We start from the raw sequence: 14073 nt of genomic DNA, 5'->3' as shown, positions 1-14073 counted from the left end.
CTAAAAACAACCAAGTCTCAACCTAATGTCAACAACCCAAACGATGAAGACCAAGTAAAAACGAATCCTTACAGATAACACTTACAACCTAACACGGCTAGTACGCAACTATCGTAACATCGTAAGCAAGCGACCAAAACCGCTAACGTCCTAATCGACCATGGCAACACAATTCCCAAGGTGTACAAAAACGGCTATTGTCACACTACTAAAAATATGTGAGCGAAACACGGCTATCGCATCACTATTACCAATGCGTGAGTAAAAATTGGCTAGTATTCACCACCATGTGCACAAAACGGCTATGTGCACAATTCATACGGGCAATTAACATCATAAACCTACCAGTAACGGTTCTTTCCGAAAACCGCTCACTATCAATCACAACCAAGAGTGGTTAACGAAGAGCTAATCCTTCCGGATATCACTCATCACCTATCACTAGTCAAACGCGGTCAACCTAGAGATAACCCCAAATAAATACATACACGTAATCACCTCGTAGTGCACAAAAATGGCTATTGTGTAACTATCACCTAAAGTATACGATAATGAGGCATCGTACCCTTTCTCAAAGTCCCATGACGATATTCCCAAAGGTAACCACACGTCTAACACAATCGATCCAAGAACCACCCATATTGCGCATAGGCACAATCAATAATTCCCTAGAAGAGAATCCGGCACACACATCCCTTAACCGAGGGATCTTACTTCGCTTGTCGAACACGTCCATTGTCTCACAATGAGACTTACCACATTACCACCTCGGTGATAATTTAAACCCAAAAACCACAAGTACAATTTATTCCAAACTATACTTTTACCAAAATCGACCAACGTAGGTCTCAACACTAGCTTCGAATCCATACGAGCATCGTCCAAATATCACCACACTAGAACACCTTCGTGCGAGAGTACAACTCCCCCACTTAGAACTCCGTTCCGTAACCACATTATCGAGTAATAACATCCCGTGGAATGACCACTTATCAACATACACAACCAATATCCGCATTGGTCATAGTCCTCGAATTCTCACGAATTCGTCTTCAGCAATTAATCCCGACGATAAACACATGCTCACTCTCACGGAAAAAGTGACCGCTAATCCAATAACTAATGCGCCATTCGCATTATCATAACCCCTAAAAGAGAGACGAGGTTCACCCGTCTTGCATCTCCTAATATGTACGTCACCCAACCTTGTTCATACTAAGGATTTTAACATATCCTTAAACACCTCGAACGAAGAGTTTACCACAAATTACACAAACTCAAACCTTGCAATGCTCCGATTGCTCTAGCTTGTCAAATTTCCACCTAGTCACTCATGTACCTAAGGGTTTCTCCCCGGTACCCTAAGTACAATGTAACCGCAATGCCATCGGAGTCGAACACCATGCTAGTAGGTATGAAAGAGGCACCTAACGTTGCGTCCCGTAGACTCCATTACTGAAATGTCCCGTTCATATTGATTATAAACGTTCCATATTAATTGATTTCGTCGCGAGGTTTTGACCTCTATATGAGACTTTTTTCAAATACTGCATTCATTTTTAAAACAACCATAACCTTTATTTTATCGATAAAGGTTTAAAAAGCATTACGTAGATTATCAAATAATGATAATCTAAAATATACCATTTACACACGACCATTACGTAATGGTTTACAATATGAATATATTACATCAAAAAATAAGTTTCTTGAATGCAGTTTTACATAATATCATACAATCATGGACTCCAAATCTTGTCCTTATTTTAGTATGCAACAGCGGAAGCTCTTAATAATCACCTAAGAATAAACATGCTTAAAACGTCAACAAAAATGTTGGTGAGTTATAGGTTTAACCTATATATTATCAAATCATAATAATAGACCACAAGATTTCATATTTCAATACATCCCATACATAGAGATAAAAATCATTCATACGGTGAACACCTGGTAACTGACATTAACAAGATGCATATAAGAATATCCTCATTATTTCGGGACATCCATCGGACATGATATAAAAACTCGAAGTACTAAAGCATCCGCTACAACGGATGGGGTTTGTTGGGCCCAATAGATCTATCTTTAGGATTCGCGTCAATTAGTAGACTGGTTTGCTAATTCTTAGGTTACCAAGTAAAAGGGGCATATTCGGCTTCGATGGTTCAACCATAGAAAGTAGTTTCATGTACTTGTGTCTATTTTGTAAAACATTTATAAAGCTGCATGTATTCTCATCCTAAAAATATTAGATTTTAAAAGTGGGACTATAACTCACTTTCACAGATTTTTACTTCGTCGGGAAGTAAGACTTAGCCACTGGTAGATTCACGAACCTATAACAAATATGTACATATATATCAAAGTATGTTCAAAATATATTTATAACATTTCTAATACGTTTTAATGTTTTAAGTTTATTAAGTCGGCTGTCCTCGTTAGTAACCTATAACTAGTTGTCCATAGTTAGATGTACAGAAATAAATTGATATATATATTATCTTGACCCAATTCACGACCAAGTGTATACACATCTCAGGCTAGATCACAACTCAAAGTATATATATTTTTGGAATCAACCTCAACCCTGTATAGCTAACTCCAACATTATTGCATATAGAGTGTCTATGGTTGTTCCAAATAATATATATATATATATATATATATATATATATATATATATATATATATATATATATATATATATATATATATATATATATATATATATATATATATATATATGGGTCGATATGATATGTCAAAACATTTGCATACGTGTCTATGGTATCCCAAGATTACATAATATATTAGAATATATGTATTATACAATATAAGTTAGCTAGGATATGATTAATATAGATTTGTTACCAATTTTCACGTAGCTACAACAAGTAAAAATATCCAATCTTGTTTTACCCATAACTTCTTCTTTTTAAATACGTTTTGAGTGAATCCAATTGCTATGGTTTCATATTGAACTTAAGTTTATGAATCTATACAGAAAAATTATAAGTTTATAGTCGGAAATATAGGTTACAAGTCATTTTTGTAAAGGTAGTCATTTCAGTCGAAAGAACGATGTCTAGATGACCATTTTGGAAAACATACTTTCATTTTGAGTTTAATCATGATTTTTGGATATAGTTTCATGTTCATAAGAAAAATCATTTTTCCAGAAGAACAACTTTTAAATCAAAGTTTATCATAGTTTTTAATTAACTAACCCAAAACAGCCCGCGGTGTTACTACGACGGCGTATATCCAGTTTTACGGTATTTTTCGTGTTTTCAGGTTTTAAATCATTAAGTTAGAATATCATATAGATATAGAACATGTGTCTAGTTGATTTTAAAAGTCAAGTTAGAAGGATTAACTTTTGTTTGCGAACAAGTTTAGAATTAACTAAACTATATTCTAGTGATTTCAAGTTTAAACCTTCGAATAAGGTAGTTTTATATATATGAATCGAATGATGTTATGAACATCATTACAACCTCAGGTTTTGTGGATAATCCTACTGGAAATGAGAAAAATAGATCTAGCTTCAAAGGATCCTTGGATGGCTTGAAAGTTCTTGAAGCAAAATCATGACACAAAAACAAGTTCAAGTAAGATTTCCACTCGAAATAAGATTGTTATAGTTATAGAAATTGAATCAAAGTTTGAATATGAGTGTTAACTTGTATTAGAAAGATATATTAATGTAAATAAGAAAGATTTCTTGAGGTTGGATGATCAATTTACAAGATTGGAAGTAAGCTAGCAAACTTGGAAGTATTCTTGATTTTATGAAACTAGAACTTATAGAATTTATGAAGAACACTTAGAACTTGAAGATAGAACTTGAGAGAGATCAATATGATGAAGAAAATTGAAGAATGAAAGTGTTTGTAGGTGTTTTTGGTCATTGGTATATGGATTAGATATAAAGGATGTGTAATTTTATTTACATGTAAATAAGTCATGAATGATTACTAATATTTTTGTAATTTTATGAGATATTTTATGCTAGTTGCCAAATAATGGTTCCCACATGTGTTAGGTGACTCACATGGGCTGCTAAGAGCTGATCATTGGAGTGTATATACCAATAGTACATACATCTAAAAGCTGTGTATTGTACGAGTACGAATACGGGTGCATACGAGTAGAATTGTTGATGAAACTGAACGAGGATGTAATTGTAAGCATTTTTGTTAAGTAGAAGTATTTTGATAATTGTCTTGAAGTCTTTCAAAAGTGTATGAATACATATTAAAACACTACATGTATATACATTTTAACTGAGTCGTTAAGTCATCGTTAGTCGTTACATGTAAATGTTGTTTTGAAGCCTTTAGGTCAACGATCCTGTTAAGTGTTGTTAACCCATTGTTTATTATATCAAATGAGATGTTAAATTATTACATTATCATGATATTATAATATTTATATATATCTTAATATGATATATATACAATTAAATGTCGTTACAACGATAATCGTTACATATATGTCTCGTTTCAAAATCATTAAGTTAGTAGTCTTGTTTTTACATATGTAGTTCATTGTTAATATACTTAATGATATGTTTACTTATCATAATACCATGTTAACTATATATATATATATATATATATATATATATATATATATATATATATATATATATATATATATATATATATATATATATATATATATATATATATATATATATATATATATATATATGACATCACTTAGTTTTTACAAGTTTTAACGTTCGCGAATCACCGGTCAACTTGGGTGGTCAATTGTCTATATAAAACCTATTTCAATTAATCAAGTCTTAAAAAGTTTGATTGCTTAACATGTTGGAAACACTTAATCATATAAATATCAATTTCATTTAATATATATAAACATGGAAAAGTTCGGGTCACTACAATTACCAACATTTATCTAGGTCAAACACTTGATCCTAAGGGTTCCATCCACCTGACGAACCTCATGGTTCATCAACTTCAACACGAAAGTAAACACGCTCTAACATTCGAACACCAAAACCCATTTCCATGGCTTGGTAGAAATATTTTCCGAAACATTAAGGAATGCTTGGTTGCACCAAGTCTTACGCCCTTCGCCCGTCCATCAAAAGTCACCATAGGGTAATTCCATCAGGAATGTCACCCCTAACAATGATACGTACGACGCAAAGCATTCAACAAACCCAAACTCAAATCGGCACATAATAAATATTTAAAGGACATATTTATTAAAAACGAAAAGTGCCTTAACGTCTTCCCGCCACACCCGTCCCTGCTAACTCGGGACACTCCAACTTTCGATGTCCTTTTCCTTTCAATTGAAGCACACCGTGCCATCGCCCTTTGGTAATGAACATTCCCAAAACTTGTGACCTCTCACACCACAATTTTAACACTTAGACACACTAGAACCCGATACGCCCGTCCGTATACCACCCGTGCTCACACATGCAACCTTAGTTTTCTTACTTGGAGCACCATGTGAAACAACTCTTCTCTTACTCGAAGGTTTACCAATTATCGATCGCAAATGCAATTCGAAGCCCCTAGCCACGGCGTATAACTCCACGAACGAGTTCACTTGACCAATGCTAATTTTGTTCCGCAAGTCATCATTCAAAGTTCGGCGGAAATCTTCCATCAACATACGATCATTCCCAATATACTCCGGGCAAAAATGAGCCTTTGCCATAAAGGTCGTCTTGTGAGTATTCAAATACATGGAACCTTGTTGCATATTTCGCAACTCATTACGCAAATCCGACAAATCAGCTCGAGTCCGAAACTCCTCGAATAATTCCTTCTAAAATCGTCCCACGATAACCCCATAAATGCTTCACCCCCAACAACATCAATCTTACCATCCAACCAATCCCTTGCCCTACCCCGCAACAAGCTAGTAGCGAGCCTCGTCCTCTTCTCGGGAGGGCAATCATTAGTACGAAAACATTATTCAACATCCATGATCCATGTTGTGCTTGTCAAAAGATCCGGTTTCCCGTCATACATCGGAGGTTTAGTCTTCATGAAGCTCTTATGACAACGCTCCATTTCACTACTACTTCGAAAATCGGAATACATCCTACCCATTTGCTCTGCAATGGCGGCCGCAACTCTAGCATTAAACTCAACGTCGTTCATCTCGATCCCATTTCCCATCGCCATTCTAAGGAATGCAAAGATTAGATCATGAACGTATAGAACCATACATGCAACGTCGCCCCATCTTGCTCAATAATCGTCTTACATCACTTGTTAGACATGATTTGCACCCGTATTAATGATAGCTAGTCACTAATATGCGAACACGTCACATCCACTCGTTAGTACCACGACCATCTTGCTCAATGATTTTCTCAAACACAAACATAACACAAAACAACGCATTAGTATATTAATAATATTCGCATGTTAATATAAACGTTAGTCCACCTATAAACTAGGCCACTAATCAAATTCCCATTCCGACCCGTAATCCTACAAGTCCCGCAACAAATTATGCACACACAAAAGTCTAAGTCTAGGTACCTATCTCCAGTCACCTAAATCCCTTAGATCATGATCTGATACCACTTGTAACAACCCAACCCGTTATCCAACCTAAATACGCAGCAATAATTTTTTTTTAAACAGACAAGTGCTCCGAGCGCACCACACCCAGTGCGCGGCGCGCACAGGGGCCTGGGCCAGTTCTGATCAAATTATTCATTTTACGCGAAAAGATCAACCACTTCCCGACACTTTTAGATGAAACGCTTTTAATAACATATTACAATAAGCAAAACTAACACGTTTTGATAATAAACAAGTTTTACAACACCGAACCCACATCGGCCCGTTTTACGAATTAAGTCCGAGATACAATTTTCGACCACAAGTTTTAAACACAAAACAAAGACCGAGTATGGCGATTGGGGATACGCTACCCAATCCTAGTCAAATCTAAAAGCACCATCTTCTAAAACAACCTACGCGAGTCCACTAATTTCCACGCTTACCCGAGCCACCGCCTCCAATGCAAATCTATAAAAATGTAAACAATGAGAGGGTAAGCTAACGCTTAGTGAATGCAATAATTATACATATACACATATAATATACCTACTTGAATACACTTACACAAATACCTCATACACGCTAGCAATTTACATAGCATACCATCGCAAGTATAACTCTAAACCCTTCAAGATCACAAGCTAGCACAACGATAACATATGTATAACTCGAATAATATAATATGTTACACTACAACACGTCACCATGGTTAACCAATAACACAAGGGAATGGTACTTCGAATTTCCCACCGTTGTTCATAACAACCGTTAGTGTACAACGAAATATATCACTAACCCCTAGGCTATTCGGACAATGAAATATTCGTTCAAATCAATCATTAGTGTACAACGAAATATATCACTAACTCTTGGTCAATTTGGACAACGAAATATCCATCGTTAGTGTACAACGAAATATATCACTAACTCTTGGTTGGTTTGGACAATGAAATATCCATCGTTAGTGTACAACGAAATATATCACTAACTCTTGGTGGTATAGACAACATATACCCGGCCCCTCACCCGCCCTACAAATATATACATTATATACACACATGTATAATCATTCCACTCACCTTGCCGTCTTGATTAATGCTACCGAATAATCCGCAACTCGCCGATGGAATGTACCTATTCCATTATCACAATACAAACAACACACTTCGAGTGGATTTACAAACCAACTCAATTCGACACTTAGTGAAAATTCGACCAATTGCACTTACAAACCCAAAACGCTCCCAAACTAACCAATAATCACTAACACAAGTGAAAATGGTCTTAATATGCCAATTTAACCCAATCTTAAGTGTTAAACACTTATCATTCTCAAAATCACCCAAAACCCTAATTTTGACCCATTTCAAAATTAGTCTTTCAAATACACTATAATGGGTTCCAATACTTCCATAATCACTAAACCTAGTGATTAAATCCAATTACAAGTCCTAATCAAGACCAATTTATTCACCAACCCAAAACCCACCAACAACAACCAATAACCCGATTACTAGCATCAATAAACTCACTTCAAGAGTTTAAATGGGTTTCTCAACAATTTAAGTTCAAACCCTAACTTGAATATCAAAATCAAACAATGAAATTCGGAGTTAGAACTTACCACAACAACCAAAACATAGCTAGGAACGAGGTGAATAACTTTAACACTCAAGCTTTTTGATCAAACCAAGCTTCTTCTTCTCCAAAACCCAAACTCTCTCTCTAGAACTCTCCCTCTCTCTCTAGATAGTTGAGAGCGTTTGTGGATGTGAAATATGATCCAAAACTGAATCCAAACCAGCTGATATGGTCTCAAATCCGGCCTCAAGTGAAAAGACCAAGATGCCCTTCATTTAAATCAAATTGGAAAAAGACAGAATTCTGTCGCTGGCATAGTGCGCGGCGCACACAACAGTCTGAGCAGATTCTGATCTTTTAATTTTACACTACGCTTCACCCACAATACGTACATCATTTATACTCTAAGTACAATAAATATTTGGGTGTTACAACTTGTATAGGATGTTTGGTTTCTTTTGCAGATGCTAGAAGGAGTAAAGGTGCCAAAGTGTGGAGTTCAAATTTGAGTCAAACGGCTATACAACGGATACTAAATTTGGACTGGAGCAAGCACGGTCGCACCACGGTTGACCGTGCAGGAAACCGTGTGTCAACGGCTATTTTTTGATGGATTTGGATGGATTTGGTCACTTTGCTCTAATGGCATTTTCTCAGTTAACAGTTTATCGACTTTTCTTAATCTAGTAGCCGCACCAGTTCAATAGAATCTGAATGCACTTGAGACTATTCAGAATAAACTGGTCTCTTTAAAAATCGAATTGTTTGTTTGGATATCGAGGCACAAAAGGCTCCCGACCCGAGTGGATCTTGATTGGTGGTCATTCGGTACTCCACCAACACTTAATATCAATGTGGCCTTCCTTGGGAATGGTTATCCGTTCTCAACTACGTTTGGTAAACTTATTTGGCAAGCAATTGAATGGATAACAAGCTACTTGATATGAAAAAATAGGAACTTGATCGTTTTCTCTAAATCAAGACAAACATGTGATATTATATTCAAAGAGATTCAACTAAGAAGTTTTGAATAATAGAAACGATAAGGTTAAAATCGAGTGGGATCTTTGGACAACTAATCCGCTTGATTTTGATAAGATCCCAACAAATAGAACGGGTATTGGTTGAAGTAAAATGTCTATAATCTACGCGCCTAAAACCTTCTATACTCGAGCAAAAGCTTCGTTTTTTTTTTCATTTTTGTTGTAATGCTTGGGGTGATGCTACCATCAAAGTAGTAAATCAGTTTTGGGCCTAAGTGGATTGAGTTTGTCCCACTCTGTCGCTATTTTTGTTCAGCACTGTGGCCGATCTCTATCCAGCTTGCCTCGGCTAAGTTACCCCCTGTTGCCTTACTTATTTTTGTGCTGCATTATTTTCCATACATGTACATTTTAGCTTTCGTGTGGTAGGTTACAGATTAAAGATGATCGGATTTCCTTGTAATAATGTTTCTTTCTTTGGTTAATAAAAGTTTTCTGGTTTGCCTTAAAAAAAAATTCACACAACGAGAAGCGTGAACAATCTAGTGTGACAAAATTAACTTAACATTCATATTTGTGATTATATGCGGAGAATAAGATTGTACATACCAATAAATGTAAACTTTTTTTTTCCTCGCAATTTTATGTGTGAAACTATGATGATATTTGACACTTATACATGTAACACATTTAGAAACATTTATGTTTTTTTTTAAGGCAAGTAAGTTTTTATTAATATCACAAAAATACACAATAGTTATAGAAAGATAGAAGCAAGTAGAGCCATCTATCAACTATAACAGTACACGATACAGTCTAATACACGAATACAAAATCGGTGGGTTGCAAAGGATGCAATGCCCACACAAGAAAAATAAGGATATCAATACTAACTAGACTTGAGATAAACACTTGGATCATTTAGCCATGTTAGCTAATCGATCCTCTTCCTTATTTAATCTTTTTTTTATATCCATTCGAAGGACTTTACTTGGATTTCGTTCAAGGCCATCAGGCCATTCCACTTGCTTCCTCGAAAGACCATATTGTTGTGGTTTTTCCAAATTAGGTACACACATACCCACTCCACCGCATGCCATATTTTTTAGCCAACCATTGACATTGTAGCTTGTGCATTCCCACAGAGTATTTCATTTTAGCTTAAGTTATTCATGTGACCGAAGCCCCACCATTCAAAAACACGATTCCGCCCGTCCATAGCATTGCTGCAAAAGATTAATGAATGATCAACGGTTTCTAAATCATCATCACATAGCGGGCACCTCACAATGTGGAGATCAATTCCCCTCTTATTGAGTTTGGTTTTAACGGGTAGTCTTTTGTGTAGAGCACGCCATACGAAAAACTCCAGTTTTTTGGTACTAGGTTGCTCTTGAACTGTATTATTACTCGCCAAAACCAATTCGTCAGTGATAGACTGATAGAGGCAAGCTTTTTTAGAGTGAACTTCCCATCCTGAGCAAGTGACCATCGCTAGGGATGACAATGGATCGGATATGGATCGGGTGAGGCCGTATCCATATCCATATCCATTTATTTTTTTTACTTTTCATCCATCTATATCCATATCCGTCGGGTGAAGCGGGTTGATGGATAATTATCCATATCCGTTTAAATTTATTTTATTTTTAACAATTATAAGCGGTGGTTCACTATATACGATCAAAAGTAATATTTTTAATAGTTTATGCGACCGAAAGTCACATTTTACTAATCTATATAACAAATATTCAATAGATAACCTATTAAACGTGTAAAGATATTGACATGTAAGTTACTTACTTTTAGTTACATGGAATCACATTTGAACCACCAAAGTACGATAAATACATTTGATTATTTAAACAAAACAAAATATAAGAAAAAAGTTATATTTTTAGAAAAAATATAAAGAAAGATGAATATGAATATAATTAATGAAATATCACTACATAAATTATACTAATTTGAGTGATAAATTTATATATTTAGTTATTTCGGGTGAAAGCGGGTTCATCCATGGATGAAATTTTTTCATCCACATCCATATCCATATCCATTTAGATCATCCATATCCACGAATAATCGGGTGGATCGGATGGATATCCACTGGATCGGGTATCCATTGCCATCCCTAACCATCGCCATGAGTCTTTTCTCCTGTGATCAAAGTTGAAACATAAAATTAAATTAGAAAGAGCATCTAGTTCACTTCCAGTTCGTCCAGAAGGTATGCGTAACCAACTCCACTTTGTTGTCGGTGTAGTAGCATCCATGTCAATTATATCAGCTATAGTCGCTCCCTTGTCTGTCTCCAGCTTGTATAGCATCGGACTTGTTTTTGACAATCCAGTTGTCATCCCAGAATGATGTCAAAGTACCATCGCCCAATGATTTCTCGAATAAGTTCCTGAAACTGATGCCTTTGTCTTTAGTTCAAGACCTTCCAAAATAATATCTCACCAAGTAGTAGTGTTAAAGGAACAAATATTTTCGCCCTCTAAGTCCAACCCACAATTCGACCCATAAATAGTACGAATGATTTTTACCCATAAGGATTCGGTTTCACTTTTAAACCTCCACCACCACTTCCCTAATAGTGCTAAATTTGTGTTTTTGAATGTGTAGATATTTAACCCCTATTCTCATATGAAGATATAATACGGTCCCATTTAACCCACGGAATTTTTGAATCCGTATCCGACCCGCCCCAAAAGAACACACGCCTTATACTCTCAATTTGTTTTATCACACAGGGGTACGATAGATCGAGAAATAATACAATGGAAGGCTACTAAGAATCTATTTGATAAGAATCAATCTTCCTCCAAAAGACATCGTTCGTATTTTCATATCCGAGAGTCGAGATTTGATTTTTCCAATAGCCGGATCCCAATCATTTGACTTTTTCATTCGAGATCTAATAGGTAGTCCAAGGTAGGTGAAAGGAAAACTGCCAACTTGGCAACCGAAGCTACTAGCAAACAAATTAACTTCTTCAACACTAACCCCAAATCCATATAAGCAACTCTTTCGAAAATTGACTTTTAGACCCGATGCCAACTCAAAAACATTTAAGAAGGTTTCGAAGGCTATGTGCATTTGTCTGACTCCATTCACCAATAAATATGGTATCGTCCACATATTGAAGGTGAGAGATAGGTACCTTGTCGCTCCTAATGTCAATTCCTTTGGAAAGAACTTTCTCCGAAGTAGCTTTTGCCAAAATATATAGACCCTCCACGGCAAGGATGAATATGAATGGAGATAGTGGGTCCCTTTGGCGAACACCTCTACTAGGTTGGAACTCGTTTGTGGGAGATCCATTAACTAGTATGGAAATAGAAGCCGAGCTCAAACACGATAGTATCCATTTTCTCCACTTTATCCTAAAACCCTACACTTCATAGCATCACCTAAAAAATTCCAGTTTAGGTAATCGAAGGCCTTTTCAAAGTCAACTTTAAAAAGAATACATCTACGCCTATTTTTTTTTCAAGAAATATATACTTTCATTCACAATAAGCGCTCCATCTAAAATAAACCTACCCTTTAGAAAGGTGCTTTCTTCCGAACCAACGAGTGCCGGTATGACTTTCTGATCGGTTCATAAATGTCGATCATGATTAATGTTAGGAGGTGAATTTTATGTGTATATTTGAGGTTTAAAAAGCTATTTCATGAGGTTTTTATAACGAGTAACGATTTGGGACGAAAACGTGAAAACGATGGTTAAAACAAGCAAAAAAGGCAAAAACTGAAGCCCAGCCGCAAGGAGGCAGCTGGGGGCGCATGTAGGCGCTTGACTGGTGCCAAAAACACTTTCAGGTGGAAAACTGACAAAAGGAGGTGGCTGGTTTTTGCGGCTGGGCGCATGTAGGCGCCCGGTGAGCGTAATTTAAGGCTGGAACTATTTTTGGATAAAATTTAAGGCCGAATTTGAGGGATTTAATGCTTGGGGGTTACCCTACTTCACCCCTATATAATAGAAACCCTAGGCTACGAATTGAGATCATCTTCCATCAGTTTTTAGAGCATCAAACACACAAAAACACACCATTAATCATCATCATATCAAGATTCAAGCTAGGTTTCAAGGAGTGTTCTTCATGCAACTTCAAGAAGCAACCATGATCATCATCACCAACATGTTTGGCTAGTTTCTTTCACTTTATTCCTTCCATGAACAATTGATACATGTGTTCTTTTCATTCAAGTTTATGTGGTTTGTAATGTTATAATACTTATGTCTTTTGAATTGTGATATTATAAACCAATTGTTTATTGATCAATGCAAGTATTATTGATTGTGATTATTGCAAGTTGAATTATAGTGATTTAACATTGTGTTCTTGATCCAACTTAGTGTTAATTAGATTAAGGATAAAGACATAGTGTCTAGGTTGCATGATTCAATCCCAAGATAGTTAGAATTGATAAGCCTAAGAAATCTTGTCTATGAGATTTGATCAATACTTGATAAACATAATACTTGTTTGAATGAATGCATGTTAGATTGAGATTGTGAAGGGATAAAGACTTCCATCCACTTGATTACAACCTTTTTAATTAGCTCATTGTTTATGCTCTTAAATACTCAAAGTTTACACTTGCTTAGTAATTGTTAATCTAGTCTTTACGTTAGTTGATTTTAGTTAATCACAAACAAACAAATCCTGAAATTGCTTGCTAGTTGACCATAGCTTCCCGTGGAACGAATCCTGCTTACCCTATCTAAAGTAGAGTAATTAGGCTATTTTTGACCGGACCTTCGACACCGATCAAATTTTGGCGGTGCTGCCGGGGAAGTGTGCGCTTGAATTGCAAGCTCTTATTTTATTGCTTTTGTGTTAAATTAGAAAAACCATAAAAATTATAAAACCAATAAAAATCCAAAAATAGTGTTTTGTTTATTTTGTTTTTGTCAGTTTTACGCTCGG

This window comes from Rutidosis leptorrhynchoides, chromosome 3 (assembly GCF_046630445.1).
Source record: "Rutidosis leptorrhynchoides isolate AG116_Rl617_1_P2 chromosome 3, CSIRO_AGI_Rlap_v1, whole genome shotgun sequence".
NCBI classification, from domain to species: Eukaryota; Viridiplantae; Streptophyta; class Magnoliopsida; order Asterales; family Asteraceae; genus Rutidosis; species Rutidosis leptorrhynchoides.
This window is presented reverse-complemented; position numbering follows the sequence as displayed.